Source organism: Callorhinus ursinus, unplaced genomic scaffold (genome assembly GCF_003265705.2).
Source record: "Callorhinus ursinus isolate GAN/ISIS: 27379988/994484 unplaced genomic scaffold, GSC_fseal_2.0 scaffold4, whole genome shotgun sequence".
In the NCBI taxonomy this organism is placed as follows: Eukaryota; Metazoa; Chordata; class Mammalia; order Carnivora; family Otariidae; genus Callorhinus; species Callorhinus ursinus.
In genome coordinates this window covers 108,659,175-108,669,756 of record NW_027397066.1, presented here as the reverse complement: position 1 = coordinate 108,669,756, position 10,582 = coordinate 108,659,175, and the positions used below count along the sequence as shown (strand labels likewise).

Below are 10,582 nucleotides of genomic sequence, written 5' to 3'. Positions count from 1 at the left end.
AAGAAAGAAAGAAAGAAAGAAAGAAAGAAAGAAAGAAAGAAAGAAAGAAAGAAAGAAAGAAAGAAAGAAAGAAAGAAAAAGAAAGCCCTCCTCATAAAATATTCCCACATCAGCCAGGCATAAAGAGGTCTCTTTATGTTCTGTAAGAATAAAACTAAGTTTGAAACAAAATTTTAAAAGGCTCTTTACTCATAAAATTGAAATATGGGAACCTATCTGTTACCACCTAAGTTTCATCAGGGAAAGGAGAGTTATGTTTTATAAAGTTAAAAGATGAAACACTGAGACAGTTCCTGACTGGCAAGTATCCTATTTAGGTGGGAGTTTGGGAAGTGGAAGGAACTTTCTTCAGTTATATTTGGGACTCCTTGGTTAGCTGCAAGGGGTCAAGTGAGCAATCTGGGCATACTTCAAAAGAGGAAGAATTGTTCAGTGTTTGGGGTGGAGGGTTTTCTGTAGCTGGCTATTTCCAGGAATGGCGGAGGTCACTGGGTGCTTTCCTGTGTGTGTGTTCAAAGTGTCATAGTCATAATGGTCTTTATGGGGGGGTGACTATGATGGTAGGCAGATTTTCACGCAGGTGTCTTTTATTTTTAAGCATTCTTCTCTAGGGACAGTATTGCATTGTTTCTAGCTCTGAAGACACACTGTATTAAAGTCATTAATAGTCCATTTCTTTTACTTTCTTATATAAGAGAGGGTAACAATATCAGCCTATTCAGGGAAATGCAGGATTTGTATAAGGATGAAAATAGATATGCTAGATGATCCCCAGGGTTCCCCCCGGACTTCCACTATTGCCACCTTCTCTTTTTTTTGCAATTTACTTCTCCTGCCCTGTGAAATTTTACTAGCTGATAATCCTCTCAGGCTGACAAAAATAGTTTCCAGAAGATATGGATTTGATGGTTTTCAGCAATGTACCAGAGATCTTAAGCAAATGACATGAAAATAGAACCAATTTCCAACTGTAAATCTGCTAAATTTGAAAACTGGTACCTAAACCAAAACCATAAAGCTAGGTACTTAACTTCTCCGATGCTGTGAAAACCCTAAGCCTACTTCAGTGGGGTATCTCTGGGTCTTCAGGTGCTCCCAGATGCTCATCAGCTGAGCAAATCTTTTAACCTCTATTTTTAGTCACTTAAATCAATTTCTTTCTGATAGTTATGTAAATTCTATCCTGTTCTTTTGGGAGTGATTTTAATTGAATCTCTCCCTGATATAAAAATGAATTTTGTCCCCATTTGCAATTTACCTCAACATTCTTTTTTACTTCATGTAAATTTGTGCTGTTTTCACTTTTTAAGTTAGTTATAACACCGGCTTTTTCCCTCATAGTGTATGAGTAAACTAGATCATGTACGTTCGTTATTATACTGTATCCAAGCCATGACTTTACCTTTTTAAAAAAAAAAATATTTTTGACATCTTTTATGACCATTCTAAATGGATCAGAACAGTTTCTGAATATATAAAAGTCTTATTTCTTTAGATGCATTTAAAGGATCATCTTATGTATGAAATTCCTGTACAAAAGCAAGGATGGGAAACAAAGTATGAATGCTTATGTCAGGGCTTATTAGACTGATACAAACATGCAGACAAAGGGACAGAGTATGTTCCAGTAATTGGCAGCATTTGATCCCCGAGTTTTATTTATTGATTCCCTGAAAATTAAAAATAGATAGTTGAATAAATAGAATGGAACTCTAATAGCCTATAGTCATACAAAACAGATAAATGCAATGTAGTGAGAATTCATAATAGCTCTACCACATGTAACAACTGTGAAGAAAAGAACAATTGTGACCAAAGTGGATAGAAAAAGATAAAGACATGCTTGAGAACTAGTGTTGAGCAGCAAAAAGATAGGAAGGAAAAGGAATCTCTTCCACTTACATCACACTCATATCTCCACTGGGAACTATTTCTTTTTCTAATACAAAATGCCTTTCACATGGAAATACAACCAACCATTGTCAGTCTATTGATGTCTATTAATAGCAATTTCCTTTTCTGCTAAATACAAAGTAAGCAATAAGGTAAGCTATTGGATACTTTTTTCAATCTCAGGTATCTGAAGAGTCTTTCCAACTCCTAAAATTTCACAGCCATGGAGAAATATCAAAATGAAGAATCTTAGATCCATGTACTAAAGGTTAGTCTGCTATGGAACTGATTGTTATAGATTTTCACATGGTTTGCATGGAAGAGTTTCATCATTTTGACTCATTTCCTATCAGTATTTTCTCAGAATTTACTTCAGTATACAAATAGAGTCTGTTTTATGCTTAGCAACACTGAAGCTGTATATTAAACCATTCAAATATGATTTCTTTACTACCTCAAAGAATGTTTGTTATCAGCTAAGAGCCTTAAGGTCTCTGCTGAAAGAGAGGACAGGAAAACAAAGAGATGGGTTTTAGGAAAAAGAAGAAAAAGAACAAGTAAAAGAAGGAAAGAATATAATATAGAGGATATAGAGCATATTTATAATAAACACAGTAAGAACAACACACTAATAAGAAAGCATGTGCTGATCCATAGTTTACCTGAAATTATAACCAGTTTGCTTTGGTTTGCATGAAAATGCTAAAATAAATATTAGAAGGCCAGGTTTCCGTTCCAATTTTATTGCTCACTAGCCATGTTGTCTTTTAACACATTGCACACACAATTTAGTTACTGTCTCTTCAGGAGTAAATATTAAGGTTGGATGAATTTAGTAATTTCCAAAGCTAAAGAGTGGTATGGGCTCTGATAAAGTTTTTATTCTACCCATGACAAAGTTAGAAAGAAAAATGTGGCTTTATTTTCATGAAATTAAATACGTTAAATTTAAGAACTCGTCTGATTGTTAAATTCTATCTTCCACAGTATATTGAGGTTTATATAATTTAGGACTAGGTTGAGGCTGCTAGTAACTAACATGTTAAGTTTCAATATTTATTAGATATGTAAATGGAGCTCTCAACACACAGATGGAAAGAGGGTTTAGTCATAAAACATATGCTTCTAAAAATCACTCCTTGCTCCTAGTCATTCTTTTGTGTCCAACCTCTACTTTAAAATTGCCCATCCTCACTGGCTCTTGGACATTTTAAATTTGTATAGATAATTCACAAATAGAAGGAAAAGTTATTAAGGAATATAGGAACACTATATACTATTTTTTTGTGTGTGTTCTTGTGAACCTACTACACGATTTCATGTTTGTTGGTTGGCGGGCCTTTTCAGAAATAGATGATTTATACAATTCTAATTAAAGGATGCTGATATTAGCCTAGTTCACTAAGATCCTGAATAGTCTGACTCCTTCTTCTGCTTTTAAGGGCACTCTACAACCCTACTCAAATTCCACAAGTGGTGATAAACAGGCTTTTGACAATTTTATTCCCTGTATTCTACTTAGTGTTTTCATAGAAGAAGGGAAATACTCTGGGAGGAGAAAATCCCTAGGAGTGGAGACAAACTGGCACCAAAGTTCTGCCCTAAGGAATGAAGAATTAATGTCCTCTCCTTTCTGTTCTTAAACACAATAGCTAGATCTATTGCCACTTAAACCACTCCTTGTGTGAGAATTACTATCTCTGTTTGCTTTTTATTTCATATAACTCACCATTCCAATTATTTACTTTGTACCTACTTTGTATTAGGCAATATGAATGAGGAACAATATAGCTTTTCAAGAACCCCCAAAAGCTAAGACCTATCAATTGTAGTCTTTAGCCGTTAGAATTAAGTACTATGGAAACGCTCAGGAAGAATGGTTATTGCACAGATACATTGTGCACATTCTCAGACTCCCTCTATCAATTACTTTTTCCTTTTTCTTCCTTACTGCCTACATGAAAGAAATCACCCATTCACCGCTAGATTTGGATGAAATGTTCTACTACAGAGTATGCAATTTGACTTTTCATCCAACCTCTTGAGAGGCAAGATGATGCAATCTGCAGTGTGAGCTTCCTATGTCCTACTTTGACTAACAAACTTGCCAGATAAGCTCACATGCTGAGCAAACATGCTGAGCTGCTGCGGACCAGTTTCCTTGCCTTTCTGAAGTTCATACGGAAGCAGACACCGGAAGGTAAGGTTATATAGCACCATACTGCTGCATTTCCTTGCCTTTTTTCTCCTCATCTTCACCACCCTAGCACTGTACCTCCCAAACTATTGACACTTTAAACTTTGCCTCTGGCTCCGTTTCTAGAATATCTGGGGCAATACACATGGTTAACTTTGCTTAAGAATGATCATGGTTTTACGATATAAGAAGCAAACTGTATTTTGCCTAAAAGTCAGATAAAAAAAAGTGTAATATTGGCATCATTTTTAATCCAAAAAGCATCCCATTCATATAAAATCAAAGTGAGCCATAGTCAAACAGCATATCTAGTAGGGCTCAATTATGGGATAAATCATATTGAGGGCAGTATCTCTGCATATAGTTATAAGGTTGTATTTCACAGTCTCCAAGTTTATGAATTAAGTACAGTATAAAATCCAGCCTCAATCATATTTGCTCAATAAGCCATTAGCCCTGATTTGGAGCTACATCTTCTCAGATAAATTTTATTATGTGCACTTGATATGGGATACTGACAGCCCTATCTACAGGCTCTCCTTTTATCCACCTATATTGTCATGTGGAAAACTAAATTTCAAATTACTATGACAAATAATTCCAAAGGGTAAAAAGTCTTATAATCTCATCATGTTGTTAAAATTTGATTTAATATATTTATAAGATAGTCAAAGAAATGGAAATAACTTTGGTTATTGAAGACTGTAGCCCCATACTTTAGTAAAAAGAAAATGAAAGCAAGAGAGATCGTTTCATCAAAACATGGTTTCTCAGTTCTCCATAACAGGACATCTACCAGGGCGCCTGGGTGGCTCAGTTGGTTAAGCGTCTGCCTTCGGCTCAGGTCATGATCCCAGGGTCCTGGGATCCCTGGGTCCAGGGTCCACGGGGCTCCCTGCTTAGCAGGGGGCAGGGGGGGGAGTCTGTTTTCTCAAATAAGTAAATAAAAAAAAAAAAGGGACCACCTCCAACGCTTACCAATACACAAACCGTTGATCACAGAATGTCTGATATAGAACAGATACTTAATTGGACAAATAAATTTTCACAGATCAACAGTCTATAGTCCACTAAATGCAGTATTTTTACAAAAAAGAACTAGTTTTGTGGCATATCTTACCAATTTCAAAAATTGCAACAATCTTTGATGAAGTTTCTAATAGTGTCAAATGACAAAACTAAAACAACTTAGTAACAAGTTTGATGTCTTTTACTCAAAGGAAAACAATCCATGAATTGGGGGAGTAGGGTGCCTCACAAGCAGTGAAGCACTCTTCCAGAAGGATTTTGGGGGAGAGCGAGTTTTACAGAATGTGAGAGGAGACAATGCAGAAACAGTGCATGATTGGCTAGGAGGTCAGAGATTTCCTTAAAGACTAACAGACCCTACTTTCTAGGGTAAGCTAGCTAAAATTGAGTTGGAGGGCTGTGATTGGTGTATATCAGGTTTCTTGGACAGGTGTTTCCAGAAAGTGCAGGTTGACTTAGGTTTAGACACATGATGTGGGCCAGGCCACAAGGGTGGCCTCCATTTTGTGGATCCTGATATATGAATTCACTTTATCTATTGTAAGAGACATTCAGCATTCTTTGTACTGTTCCTAGCATTATAGACCAGTAGATACTGTGAAAGGCAATTAAAAGTTAATCCTGGAAAAATCACACCAGACATAATATTTTATATATTGCCTAGCTTGGCACAAAGTAAGCTAAATATGCACTATACCCCGTGTCCTAATTAGATTAGCATACTTTGTTCCTCCAAATTTAAGGCTATCTATAAATTCAGTTATATCAGTTCATCCAGAATAGCTCAGACTCTGAAAGACTGACTTTCATCGGCCAAACTTAGAGAAAACTGACAATTAAACTTGTTGGGGCATAGAGCTTTCTAGTAACTGGAATAGTTTCCACTCCTTTTCTTAATAACAGGCTTTCTGGAAGTGATAGGGTAATTGGAAGTTTATATGGAGTTTATAGAGTTAACACACTGTGATAATTTATCTGCAACAATAAGTATTCAGAAGTAATTTCTGGATTATTCAAATTTATAACTTTATTCTTTCTTAAACTAGAATATCCTTACTTGATGCTTGCTGGGAAAGTTGGAAAAATATTAAGTGAAATATCTCTAAGATTACAGCAGGATTTCTAATGAACAAAATGATTGAATTACAAATGCATGGGGAGAAGTCTCTGCTGGTGGGTGGTATTTGTATTTCAAGAGACAGCATTTCATGGATCATAGGTTCAAGCAAATACCCATTGTGCTAGACATTAACCGCCACTTAGCAATAGTGATAGAGAAGTAGAAAACATCTGGTTGTGGATAATGAGCCAGAGCGTCTCAGCACCCTTGGATGCTAATAGCATGGGGCAAAGGTCATGGTGGAAGGCCATCTGGTTCCCTGTGTAACGATATGTAGAGATCTTTCCTATCACTGCAAATCACCAGCATATTTGTAAGATGCAGGTAAGAAAATCTTCTAAGTAGTAAATATTTATTTAACCACCAATTTTAAATATCTGATATTAATATGTTTCATTACCATTGTGGCTACTAATTATTAGATTTGTATCACAAAATACTAAGATATGACCTGTGTCATAATATACAAATTCACAAAACTATACTATGAATACAAGATAACTCATTGCTCATATATTTAAGTTATTCATGCAGCAGAGCTGTTTTTAAAATTGTAATTTAGAAGAGATTTGCTTTCAGTAAATACTATTTTCCCTTTCCGATTTTTCTTTAATTCTTACCTTCATCATATTTCTATTAAAAATTACTTAGTGAAAAACATACACTATCATTCATAGAAATTTAAACATTTATTTCTTTTTTAACCAAAAAAAAAAAAAAGTATAGAAAATCTATTATGTATGGGATGGTATGCCTGGCATTGAGAACTCAGCAAAATTAATGCCCTAAAGAAGTGATAGTTTAGTTATAGAAAAAGATTACAGAGATGTTTATAAGACTATTTTGTAATGTAGTATAATACATGCTTTAATAGAAACATGCACCGGCCTTTATGGGAGAATGGACATGGAAAATTTCATTGAAATGTTACCCAAGTTCTGTCTTGTGTAATGAGTAGGCACTGACAATGCTTTGCTTGATCAAATTTTATTTTATTTTATTTTTTTTTAAAGATTTTATTTATTTATTTGAGAGAGAGAGAATGAGAGATAGAGAGCACGAGAGGAAAGAGGGTCAGAGGGAGAAGCAGACTCCCTGCCGAGCAGGGAGCCCGATGCGGGACTCAATCCCGGGACTCCAGGATCATGACCTGAGCCGAAGGCAGTCGCTTAACCAACTGAGCCACCCAGGCGCCCGCTTGATCAAATTTTAGTCAGGCTCCTGAACCTTCTCCTAGGTCCATCTGTACACTTTCTTCTAAAATACTGTTTTAACAAGCATCCTGATAAGTCAGTTAAGCAAGAATCCCCCTTCCCTTGAGACAGATCATCCTTGATTTGTGATTAAAATTTCTCATTCCCCAGCCTTAGTATCAGATCATTCCTGGTCTGCCTTCAGTAGGAATCTTGTTGGGTGAGTTCAGCAGACTCAGAATGTACTATCCAAAGAAAGACTTAAAAAGGTAATATAAACGGTATTGTAAAAATGATTAATATACAACCAGAGGACTTTAAATTTATGTTACTTAACATGGGAAACCTGAAATAATATGGCTTCACTTATTGATAATTTGAGGAATTTGAAAAATTAGATTACAATGTATATTCCTAACATACATTTTATACATTAATGTATACATTAATACACATTTAATGTATATTTTAATCTAATATTAAGTTAGATTAAAATGTATATTTTTAAACTTAATACTAAATACTCCCATTAAACAAATACATTAAATAAATACCATCTATGCCACATCAGAAAGTAAAACCAAAGTAAAACTGGTCTTTATAAGTAAACAGCAGATAGATGAAAAAAACCAAAGCATAAAATAACAGAAAGTACAAACCAAGGTAACAATAATATTTCTCAATGTGATAATAAAATATATCCTTAAAATGTAAGAAACTGAATTTTTAGGTAAAGCTAACAAATTATAAGTTAGAGCAAAACATATCCTCATCTAAAATTTAAGAAAATCCATATATATGTATAAATGTATGTGTATGAGTGTGTATATATATGTAGATCAACACATGAAACATACAAGCAACCCTAAAATTAAGAAAGAAGTAAGAAACTGATAGGGTAAACTTGCAACATCTCTTTCAGAGAAAGTATGACATGCAGATGGGTTGAAATTCATTCACGTATCAACTAGAGGAACAGAAAAATATAGCTTCATCATTTCGTATTTAATTTTTACACAATCATTTACTACTCACTGTATATCCACGAGCTCGCCAACATTTCCCATTCTCTTCATTGTTAGGCAATCTCTGGGTCTAGTTCTGGGAAATGGGTTGTGAATGAGAGAACATTATAACATTTCTAAGCAGAAGCATGTAAAACTCATTACATCACACCCCCTTCCTCCAGCTCTTTCGTTCTCTGTTGTGTAATTCAAGACCATCATGGATCACATATAGTGAAGCTGGAGCTTCTATCAATTTGGGTAATCTTGATAAACTGTGATAGACACAAAGCATTAGCAACGTGTAAAATTTTGTTGTATTAAACCACTGATTTCTGTGGGTTGCTTGTTATACAGTAAAATCTAGTTTTTTTGCAAAAAGACAGGATAAGTATTTTACTCTTTGTGGGCTATTCAGTTGCTTTCTCAACTACTCAACCCTTTCTTTATAGCACAAAAGCAATACATAAAAATACACAATACATAAACAAATGAGTGGAGCTGCTTTTCAATAAAACTTTATTTAAATAAACAAGCAGATATGGCCCCAGGGGGAAGTTATGGCCCCAGGATATAGTTTCCTGACATCTGATCTAGACTATGTAGATAATAAAGTAATATCTTAATCATGAAATTGTACTTGCTGGATAGCAGAAACGTAAGGTTTGGTTCTATATGGTTCAAACTTTAAAATGCTCTATGGAAGTAGTTCATTGATAGTTGAATGGATAAAGAAGATGTGGTATAGGACGGTGTGAGAGGTGGAGGAGTAGGAGACCTAAATTTCTCTGGTCCCAGGAATTCAGCTACATAGGGATCAAATCATTCTGAACACCTACAAACTCAAAACGAGATTGAAGAAAAGAATAGCAGCAACTCTCTGAACAGAAAAGCAATCACTTTCTGGAAGGTAGGATATGTGAAGTGAATCCGAGATGATATTTGGGAAGACAGGCCATGGGGGACAGAAGCCTCCATCAGCCGGCTACCAGCAAATGATAGAGCAGTGGAGCACAAAATTGGAACTTTTTGAAGTCTGCCCACCTGTCTGCTCTGCTGAGTGACGGTTCTCCAGTGGCTAAGCAGGGGATGGAAACTTGCTGGGCCAGTGTGGTCTCAGGACCCTCACGGTCACAGAAGACCTGGGGTGCCTGAGTGCCACAGAGCTCTCAGGTATGGGAATGGGGAAGCCGTCTGCAGAGATGGAGCTGAGGAGTGGGCTCGCAGCTCAGGGTTGCCATAAAATGTGATCCACTGCACAGTCGGGCCACTGCTCCTCCAGCAGGGACCCAACAAGCGGCAGATCTAGGGAGACGCCCCTTCCTCCCCTGGGAGGAACGGCCTGGGTGCACACTGCAGGAAGCTGCTGGGTTTGGAGGCTCCACATGGGGTTGTGTGCCAGAGATAGAAACACTCGGTCACAGACCAAGTGAGCACGGAGTGAGGCGGGAGACCAGGGAGACGGGAGTGATTGAGTGGTTTTCTCTGGGGGCTCACTGAGAAGTGGGGCCCCAAGCTCTCAGCTCCCACGGGGAGGAGATTGGGAGGCCGACATTTTCACTCTAATCTTCCAGAGCTGTACAGAAAGCTTGTAGGGAACAAAAGCTCCGGAGAGCAAACCCGAGCAGATTACCTAGCCCGGCCCCGGCAAGGGCAAGGCAATTCCACCTCCAGCAAAGACATCTGAGAACCACGGCAACAGGACCCTCCCCCAGAAGATTAGCAAGAACAGCCTGCCAAGACCAAGTTTACTGATCAATGAGAACGGCAAAATGCCAGCAATAGGGGACTACAGCACATAGAATTCATGGCTTTTTTTCCTGATGATTCTTTAGTCTTTCAAAGTAAATTTCTTAAATTTTCTTTCTTTTTTTCTTTTTTAAAAATATTTCTTTTTCCCTTTTTCAACCAACATCTTATAAATTCTTTTTTCAAAATCCTTTTTAGGGCGCCTGGGTGGCTCAGTTGGTTAAGCAACTGCCTTCGGCTCAGCTCATGATCCTGGAGTCCTGGGATCGAGTCCCACATCGGGCTCCCTGCTCAGCAGGGAGTCTGCTTCTCCCTCTGACCCTCTTCCCTCTCGTGCTCTCTCTATCTCATTCTCTCTCTCAAATAAATAAATAAAATCTTAAAAAAAAATCCTTTT

General features: G+C 36.9%; 1 long non-coding RNA gene across 1 annotated transcript in view; it reads right to left on the bottom strand.

Moving 5' to 3' along the window:
• Positions 1-10,582, bottom strand: part of LOC141372499 (uncharacterized) — a 101,343-nt gene that overhangs the window by 80,217 nt on the left and 10,544 nt on the right. The window contains exon 2 of the long non-coding RNA XR_012377763.1: positions 8,468-8,533. This is a non-coding gene — a long non-coding RNA (uncharacterized lncRNA). The remainder of the gene's footprint in view (positions 1-8,467; positions 8,534-10,582) is intronic.